Below are 12127 nucleotides of genomic sequence, written 5' to 3' on the forward strand. Positions count from 1 at the left end.
CTATCTGTGTAAACATGGAAACATCTACACCGCTATCTGTGTAAAGATGGAAATATCTACAATGCTATCAGTATGAAGATGGAAATATCTACACCGCAATCGGTGTAAACATGGAAATACCTTCACCGCTATCTGTGTAAACATGGAAATATCTACACCGACATCAGTATAAACATGGAAATATCTACACCGCCATCTCTATAAACATGGAAATATCTACACAGTCATCTGTATAAACATGGAAATAGGTACTCTGCCATCTGTATAACCATGGAAATACCTACACAGCCCTCTGTATAAACATGGAAATATCTGCACAATCATCTGTATATACATGGAAATATCTACACTGCTATCGGTATAATCATGGAAATAACTACACCACTATCTGTATGAACATGGAAATATCTACACCGCTATCTCTATCAACATGGAAATATATACACCGCTATCTGTATAAACATGAAAATATCTCAACAGCTATCTCTATAAACATTGTAATGTCTACAGTGCCATCTGTAGAAAGATAGAAATATCTATACCGCGATCTGTGTAAAAATGGAAATGTCTACACCGCTACCTGTATAAGCATGGAAATATCTACACCGCTATCTGTATAAACATGGAAATATCTACACCGCTATCAGTATAAATATGGAAATATTTACACCGCTATCTCTATAAACATGGAAATATCTACACCGCCATCTGCATAAACATGGAAATATCTACACAGTCATCTGTATAAACATGGAAATATCTACCTGCCATCTGTATAAACATGGAAATATCTACACAGCCCTCAGTATAAGCATGGAAATAACTGCACAGCCATCTGTATATACATGGAAATATGTACACTGCAATCTGAATAAACATGGAAATATCTACACCGCTATCTCTATGAACATGGAAATATCTACACCGCTATGTGTATAAACATGGAAACATCTCCACTGCTGTCTGTATAAACATAGAAAAATATACACCGCTATCTGTATAAACATGGAAATGCCTACACCGCTATCTATATAAACATGGAAATATCTACAACACTGTCTGTGTAAACATGGAAATATCTATACCGCTATCTGTGAAAACATGGAAATACCTACACTGCCATCTGTATAAACATGGAAATATCTACACCGCCATTTCTATGAACATGGAAATATCTACACCACCATTTGTATAAACATGGAAATAACTTCACCACCATCTGTATAAACAGGGAAATACCTATACAGTCATCTGTATAAACATGGAAATCTCTACACCACCCTCTCTAAAAACCTGGAAATATCTACACAGTCATCTGTATAAACATGGAAATAACTACACCACCCTCTGTATAAACATGTAAATATATACACTGACATCTGTGTATACATGGAAAAATCTACACAGCCATCTCCATAAACATGGAAATATCTACACCGCTATCTCTATAAACACGGAAATACGTACAACGCTATCTCTATAAACATGGAAATATCTACACCGCTCTCTCTATATACGTGGAAATATCTACTCCGCCATTTCAAAAACATGAAAATAACTACACTGCCATCTCCATAAACATGGAACCATCGACACCGCCATTTGTATAAACATGGAAATATCTACACAGCGATATGTATACACATGGAAATATCTACACCGCTATCAGTTTAAATATGGAAATATCTACACCTCTATCTCTATAAACATGGAAATAACTACACCGCTATCTGTATAATCATGGAAATATCTAAAACGCTACCAATGCAAACTTGGAAATATCTACACCGCTATCTCTATAAACATGGAAATATCTACACCGCCGTCTGTATAAACACGGAATTATCTACACCGCTATCTCTAAATACATGGAAATACATACACCGCCATCTGTAAAAACATGGAAATATCTACACAGTCATCTGTATAAACGTGACAATATCTACACCACCCTCTCTATAAACATGGAAATATCTACACCGCCATCTGTAAAAACATGGAAATATCTACACAGTCAGCTGCATAAACATGGAATTATCTACACCAACCTCTGTATAAACATGGAAATATCTACACTGCCATCTGTAGAAAGATAGAAATACCTACACCACGATCTGTATATACTTGGAAATATATACACCGCTATCTCCATAAACATGGAAATATCTACAATGATATCTGTATAAACATGGAAATATCTACACCATGATCTGTATAAACATGGAAATATCTACACCGCTATCTGTACAAACATGGAAATATCTTCACCGCTCTCTCTATAAACATGGAAATACCTACACCGCTATCTCTATAAACATGGAAATAACTACACCGCTATCTCTATAAACATGGAAATATCTACACCGCTATCTGTATAAACATGCAAATATGTACAACGTTATCTCTGTAAATATGGACATATCTACACCATTATCTGTATACAGATGGAAATTTGTACAGCACTCTCTGTATAAAGATCGAAATATCTACACCACTATCTGTATAAACATGGAAATATCTACACCGCTATCTGTATAAATATGGAAATATTTACAACGCTGTCTCTGTAAACATGGAAATATCTTCACCGCTGTCTTTATAAACATGGAAATATCTACATACCTATCTCTATAAACATGGAAATACCTACACAGCCATCTGTATAAACATGGAAATATCTAAAAGGTCATCTGTGTAAACATGGAAATATCTACAACGCCATCTGTATAAACATGGACATATCTACACAGTCATCTGTATAAACATGGAAATATCTACAATGCCGTCTGTATTAACATGGAAATATATAGACAGACCTCTGTATTAACATAGAAATAGCTGCACAGCCATCTGTATATACATGGAAATATATACAGCATTATCTGTATAAGCATGGAAATATATACAGCATTATCTGTATAAACATGGAAATATCTCCATGGCTATCTGTATAAACTTAGAAATATCTACACCGCTATCTGTATGAACATGGAAATATCTACTCCGCTATCTGTATAAACATGGAAATATCTACACCGCTATCTGTATAAACATGGAAATATATACACCACCATGTCTATATACTTGGAAATATCTACACCACCATCTACATAAACAATGAAATGTCTACACCGCCATCTGTATAAACATGGAAATATCTACAATGCGATCTGTATAAACATGGAAATATCTACACCGCTGTATGAATAAACATGGAAGTATCTACACTGCTATCTGTATAAATATGGAAATATCTACACCGCTATCTCTATAAACATGGAAATGTCTACACTGCTATCTGTATAAACATGGAATTATCTACACGGCTAACTCTTTAAACATGGAAATATCTACACCGCCATCTGTATAAACCTGGAAATACCTACACAGTCATCTGTATATACATGGAAATATATACACTGACATATGTAAACATGGAATTATCTACACTGCCACCTCTATAAACATGGAAATTGCTACACCGCCAACTGTATAAAAACGGAAATAGCCAGACCGCTTTCTGTATAAACATGGAAATATGTACACTTCCATCTGTAAAAACATGGAAATATCTACACAGTCATCTGTATCAACCTGGAAATATTTACACCTCCATCTGTATAAACACGGAAATATCTACACTGCCATCTGTATAAACATGGAAATATCTACACAGCCATCTGTATAAACATGGAAATATCTACACCGCTATCTCTATAAACATGGAAATATGTACACCGCTATCTGTATAAACTTGGAAATATCTCAAGCGCTATCTCTATAAACATTGAAATATCTACACTGTCATCTGTAGAAAGATGGAAATTTCTACACCGCGATCTGTATAAACATGGGAATATCTACACCGCTATCTGTATAAACATGGAAATATCTGCAACGTTATCTGTATAAACATGGAAATATCTACACCACGATCTGTATAATCATGGAAATATGTACAGCGCTCTCTGTATAAAGGTGGAAATATTTACACCGCTATTTCTTTAAACATGGAAATATCTACACCGCTATCTGCATAAATATGGAAATATCTTCTCCGCCATCTGTATAAACATGGAAATATCTACACTGACATCTGTATAACCATGGACATATCTACACAGTCATCTGTATAAATATGGAGATATCTACACTGCCATCTGTATTAACATGGAAATATCTACACAGCCCTCTGTATTAACATGGAAATAGCTGCACCGCCATTGTATATACATGGAAATATCTACAGCGCTATCTGTATAAACATGGAAATATCTACACGGCTACCACTATAAACATGGAAATAGCTTCACCGCTATGTGTATAAACATGGAAATATCTTCACTGCTATCTGTATAAACATAGAAATATCTACACCGCTATCTGTATAAACACGGACATATCTACTCCGCTGTCTGTATAAACATGGAAATATCTACACCGCTATCTCTATAAACATGGAAATATATACACCACCATCTCTATAACTTGGAACTATCTACACCACTATCTACATAAACAAGGAAATATCTACACCGCCATCTGAATAAACATGGAAATATCTACACCGCGATCTGTATAAACATGGAAATATTTACACCGCTACATGAATAAACATGGAAATATCTACACCGCTATCTGTACAAATATGGAAATATCTACACCGCTATCTCGATAAACATGGAAATATCTACACCGCTATCTGTATAAACATGGAATTATCTAAATGGCTATCTCTATAAACATGGAAATGTCTTCACTGCTATCCGCATAAACATGGAAATATCTGCACCGCGATCAGCATAAACATAGAAATAACTACACCGCTATCTGTATAAGCATGGAAATATCTACACCACTATCTCTATAAACATGGAAATATATACACCGCTATCTTTATAAACTTGGAAATATCTCAAACCGCTATCTCTATAAACACTGAAATATATACACTGCCATCTGTAGAAAGATGGAAATAACTACACCGCGATCTGTATAAATGTGGAAATATCTAAACCGCAACCTGTATTAACATTTAAATATCTACAAGGTTATCTGTATAAACATGGAAATATCTACACCATGATCTGTATAAACATGGAAATATGTACAGCGCTCTCTGTATAAAGATGGAAATAACAACACGGATATCTGTATAAACATGGACATATCTACACAGCTATCTGTATAAACATGGAAATATCAACACCATTATCTGTATAAATATGTAAATATTTAAACCGCTATCTCTATAAACATGGAAATATCTACACCGTTACCTGTATAAACATGGAAATGTCTACACCGCTTTCTGTATAAACATGGAAATATCTACACTGCCATCTGTTTAGGGATGTAAATATCTACACTATGAGCTGTATAAACATGGAAGTATCTACAACTCTATCTGTATAAACATGGAAATACCAACACCATTATCTGTATAAACATGGAAATATCTACACAGCTATCTGCATAAACATGGAAATATCTACACAGCCATTTCTATAAACATGAAAATATCTACACTGCCATCTAAATAAACATGGAACTATCTACACCGCCATCTGTATAAACATGGAAATATCTACACTGCCATCTGTTTAGAGATGTAAATCTCTACACTGTGAGCTGTATAAACATTTAAATATCTACACCGCTATCTGTATAAACATGGAAATACCAACACCACTATCTGTATAAACAAAGAAATATCTACACAGCTATCTGCATAAACATGGAAATATCTACACTGCTTTCTGTATAAACATGGAAATATCTACACCGCTATATCTTTAAACGTGGAAATATATACTCCGCCATCTCTGTAAACATGGAAATATCTACACCGCCATCTACATAAACAAGGAAATAGCTACACCACCATCTATGTAAACATGGAAATATCTACACTGCCATCTGTATAAACATGGAAATAACTACACTGCCATTTCTAGAAAGATGGAAATATCTACACCGTGATCTATATAAACATGGAAGTATCTACAAGGCCATCTTTATAAACATGGAAATAACTACACTGCCATCTGTTGAAAGATGGAAATATCTACACTGCGAGCTGTATAAACATGGAAATATGTACACCGCTATCTGTATAAAAATGGAAACACCAACACCGTTATCTGTATAAACATGGAAATATCTACCCCGCTATCAGCATGAACATGGAAATATCTACACCGCTTTCTCTGTAAACATGGAAATATCTACACCGCTATCTCTATAAACATGGAAATGTATGCACCGCCATCTCTATATACATGGAGATAACTACACCGCCATCTACATAAACAAGGAAATATCTACACCGCCATCTATATAAACATGGAAATACCTACACAGCCATCTGTATAAAAGTGCAAATGTCTACACTGCCATCTATAGAAATAGAGAGATATCTACACCAAAATCTGTATAAACATGGAAATATCTACACCGCTCTCTGTATAAACAAGGAAATATCTACAATGCTATATGTATAAACATGGAAATATGTACACCATGATCTGTATAAACATAGAAATGTCTACTCCGCTATCTGTATGAAGCTGGAAATATCAACACCGCTATCTGCATAAACATGAAAATATCTACACCGCTGTCTGTATAAATATGGAATTATTTACAACTCTATCTCTATGAACATGGAAATATCTACACCGCTATCTGTATAAACATGGAAATATCTACACCGCTATCTGTATAAATATGGAATTATTTACAACTCTATCTCTATAAACATGGAAATATCAGCAACACCATCTGTATAAACATGGAAAAATCTACACAGCCATCTCTATAAACATGGAAATATGTACATCGCTATCTGTATAAACCTGGAAATAACTTCACCGCTATCGGTATAAACATGAAACTATCTACAACGCTATCTGTATAAACATGGATATATCTGCACCGCTATCTCTATAAACATGGAAATATCTTCTCCGCCATCTTTAAAAACATGGAAATATCTACACAGTCATCTGTATAAACGAGAAAATACCCACACTGCCATCTGTATAAACATGGGAATACCTACACAGCCATCTGTATCAACATGGAATTATATACACCACTATCTCTATAAACATGGAAATACCAACACTTCTATCTGTTTAAACATGGAAATATCTACACCGCTATCTGTATAAACATGGAAATATCTACACCTCTTTCTCTACAAACATGGAAATATCTACACCGCCATATCTATAAACATGGAAATATCTACCCTGCCATCTGTATAAAGATGGAAATATCTACACCACGAGCTGTATAAACATGGAAATATCTACACTGGTATCTGTATAAACATGGAAATATCCACACCGCTATCTCTATAAACATGGAAATACCTACCCCGTTATTTCTATAAACATAGAAATATATACACCGCCATCTCTTCAAACATGGAGATGACTACACCGTCATCTACATAAACAAGGAAATATCTACACCGCCATCTATAAGAACATGGAAATATCTACACCGCCATCTGTATAAACATGCAAATGTCTACATTACCATCTGTAAAAAGAGAGAAATATCTACACCGTGATCCGTATAAACCTGGAAATATCTACACCGCTATCTATATAAAGATGGAAATAACTACACCGCCATCTATATAAACATGGAAATATCTACACCGCTATCCGTATAAAAATGGAAATAACTACACTGCTACCTGTATAAACTTGGAAATATCTACACCGCTATCCCTATAAACATGGAAATATCAACACCACTTTATAAACATGGAAATATCTACACCGCTATCTATGTAAACATGGAAATATCTACACCGCTATAACTATAAACCTGGAAATACCTACACCGCTATCTCTATAAACATGGAAATATCTACACCGCTATCTCTATAAACATGGAAATATCTTCTCCGCCATCTCTATAAACTTGGAATTATCTACACCGCTATCTCTATAAACATGGAAATGTATACACCGCCATCTCTATAAACATGGGGATAACTACACAGCCATCTATATAAATAAGGAAATATCTATACCGCCATCTATATGAACATGGAAATATCTACACCGCCATCTGTATAAACATGCAAATGTGTATAATGCCATGTGTAGAAAGAGAGAAATATCTAAACCGCAATCTGTAAACATAGAAATATTTACAGCACTCTCTGTATAAACATGGAAATATGTACAACGCTATGGGTAGAAACATGGAAATATGTACCCCATGGTCTGTATAAACATGGAAATGTCTACACCGCTATCTCTATAAACATGGAAATATCAACACTGCCACATGTATAAATATGGAACTATCTACACAGCCATCTCTATAAACATGGCAATATCGATACCGCTATCTGTATAAATATGGAAATATCTACAATGCTATCTCTATAAACCTGGAAATATCTACACCTCTATGTGTAGAAACATGGAAATATCTCCACTGTTATCTGTATAAACATGGAAATATCTACACCGCTGTCTGTATAAACATGGAAATACCTACACCGCTATCTGTATAAACATGGAAATATCTACAACGCTATCTGTGTAAACATGTAAATATCTACACCGCTATCAGTGTAAACATGGAAATACCTACAACTCTATCTGTGTAAACATGGAAATACCAACACCGCAATCTGTATAATCGTGGAAATATCTACACCGCTATGTGTATAAACATGGAACTATCTACTCCGCGATCTGTATAAACATGGAACTATCTACACCGCTATCTGTATAAACATGGAACTATCTACACCGCTATCTGTATAAACATGGAACTATCTACACCGCTATCTGTATAAACATGGAACTATCTACACCGCTATGTGTATAAATATGGAAATATCTAACCCGCTATCTCTATAAACATGGAAATATCTACACCGTCATCTGTAAAAACATGGAAATGTCTACACAGTCATCAGTATAAACATGGAAATATCGACACTGCCATCTGTATACACAATGGAAATACCTACACAGCCATCTGTATAAACATTTAAATATATGCAGTGCTATCTCTGTAAACATGGAAATACCAACACTTCTATCTGTATAAACACAGAAATATCTACACCGCTATCTGTATAAACATGGAAATATCTACAGCGCTTTCTCAATAAAGAAGGAAATATCTACCCCGCTATCTCTATAGACATGGAAATATATACACCACCATCTGTATAAACATGGAAATATCTACACCGCTATCTCTATAAACTTGGAAATTTCTACAGCGCTATGTGTATAAACATGGAAATATCTACACCGCTATCTGTGTATACATGGAAATATCTACAGCACTAGCTATATAAACGTGGAAATATCCTCACCGCTATCTGTATAAACATGGAAATATCTTCACCGCCATCTGTATAAACAAGGAAATATCTACACCGCCATCTCTATAGACATGGAAATATCTACACCGCCATCTCTATAAACATGGAAATATCTACATCGCCATCTGTATAAACATGGAAATATCTACATCGCCATCTGTATAAACATGGAAATATCTGCAAAACCATCTGTATAATCATGGAAATATCAACACCGCCATCTCTATAAAAATGGAAGTATCAACACCGCCATCTGTATAAATATGGGAATATCTACACCGTTTTCTGTATAAACATGGAACTATCTACACCGCTACCTATATAAACATGGAACTATCTACTCCACGATCTGTATAAACATGGAACTATCTAAACTGCTATCTATATAAACATGGAACTATCTACTCCGTGATCTGTATAAACATGGAAATATCTACACCGCTATCTGTATAAACATGGAAATATCTACACAGCTTTCTCTATAAACATGGAAATATCTACACCGCCATCTCTATAAACATGGAAATATCTACAGTGCCATCTGTATAAAGATGGAAATATCCACACCGCTATCTCTATAAACCTGGAAATATCTACCCCGCTATCTCTATAAACATGGAAATATATACACCACCGTCTCTATAAACATGGAGATATCTACAGCGCCATCTACATAAACAAGGAAATATCTACACCGCTATCTATGTAAACACGGAAATATCTACACTGCCATCTGTATAAACATGCAAATGTCTACTCTCACATCTGTAGAAAGAGAGAAATATCCACATCGCGATCTGTTTAAACATGTAAATATCTACACAGCCATCTGAATGAACATGGATATATCTACACAGCCATGTGTATAAACATGGAAATATCTACACAGCCATCTCTAGGAATATGGAAATATCTACAGCGCTATCTCTATAAACATGGAAATACCTACACCGCTATGTGTATAAACGTGGAAATATCTACACCGCTACCTGTGTATAAATGGAAATATCTACAGCGCTATCTATATAAACGTGGAAATATCCTCACCGCTATCTGTATAAACATGGAAATATCTACACCGCCATCTGTATAAACATGGAAATATCTACACCACGATCTGTATAAACATGGAAATATCTACACAACGATCTGTATAAACATGGAAATATCCACACCGCTATCTGTATAAACGTGGAAATATCTACACTGATATCTCTGTAAACGTGGAAATATCTTCACCAGTTTCAGTATAAACGTGGAAATATCTAAACTGCTATCTCTATAAACGTGGAAATACCTACACCGATGTCTCTTTAAACATGTAGATATCTACCTCGCTATCTCTATAAACGTGGAAATATCAACTCTGCTGTCTCTATGAACATGGAAATATCTACACCGCAATCTCTATATACATGGAAATATGTTCACTGCTGTCTCTAGAAACGTGGAAATATCTACACCGCTATCTGTATAAACGTGGAAATATCTACACCGCTATCTGTATAAACGTGGAAATATCTACACCGCTATCTCTGTAAACGTTGAAATATCTACACCACTTTCTGTATAAACGTGGAAATATCTACACCGTTATCTCTATAAAGGTGGAAACATCTTCACCGCTGTCTCCATAAACATGGAGATATCTACATCGTTATCTCTATAAACGTGGCAATGTCTACACTGCTGTCTCTATAAACATGGAAATATCTATACCACTATCTCCATAAACATGAAAATATTTACACCGATATCTGCATAAACATGGAAATATTTATACCGATATCTCTATAAACACGGAAATATCTACATCGCTATCTCTATAAACATGGAAATATCTACACCACTATGTATATAAACATGGAGATATCTACACCGCTGTCTGTATAAACATGAAAATATCTACACCGCTAATTCTATAAACATAGAAATAACTTCACCGTTGTCTGTATAAACATGGAAACGTCTACACTGCCATCTGTATAAACATGGAAATATCTACACTGTTGTCTCCTTTAACATTGAAATAACTACACCGCTATCTGTATAAACATGGACATATCTACAACTCGGTCTCTATAAACATGGAAATATCTACACTGTCATCTCTATAGTCATGGGAATATCTACACAGCCATCTGTATAAACATGGAAATATCTACTCCGCTATCTCTATAAACATGGAAATACCTACACTGCTATCTGTATAAACATGGAAATATCTACACCGCAATATGTATAAACATGGAAATATCTACACCGCTATCTCTATAAATATGGAAATATCTACACTGCCATCTGTATAAACCTGGAAATATTTACAAAGTGTTCTGTATAAACATGGAAATATCTACACCACCATCTCTTTAAATATGGAAATATCTACACTGCCATCTCTATAATCATGGGAATATCTCCAACGCTATCTGTATAAACATGGAAATATCTGCACCGCTATCTGTATAAACATGTAAATATCTACAATACTATCTGTATAAACATGGAAATATCTCCTCCACTATCTGTATAAACATGGAAATATCTACACCGCTTTCTGTATAAACTTGGAAATATCTACACCGCTATCTCTGCGAACATGGAAATATCTACACCGCTATCTGTATAAACATGGAAATATCTACATCGCTATCTGTATAAACATGGAAATATCTCCACCGCTATCTGTAGAAACATGGAAACACCTACACCGCTATCTGTATAAACATGGAAATATCTACACCGCTATCTGTA

The sequence above is a fragment of the Pan paniscus genome, chromosome 14 (assembly GCF_029289425.2).
Source record: "Pan paniscus chromosome 14, NHGRI_mPanPan1-v2.0_pri, whole genome shotgun sequence".
Lineage (NCBI taxonomy): Eukaryota > Metazoa > Chordata > Mammalia > Primates > Hominidae > Pan > Pan paniscus.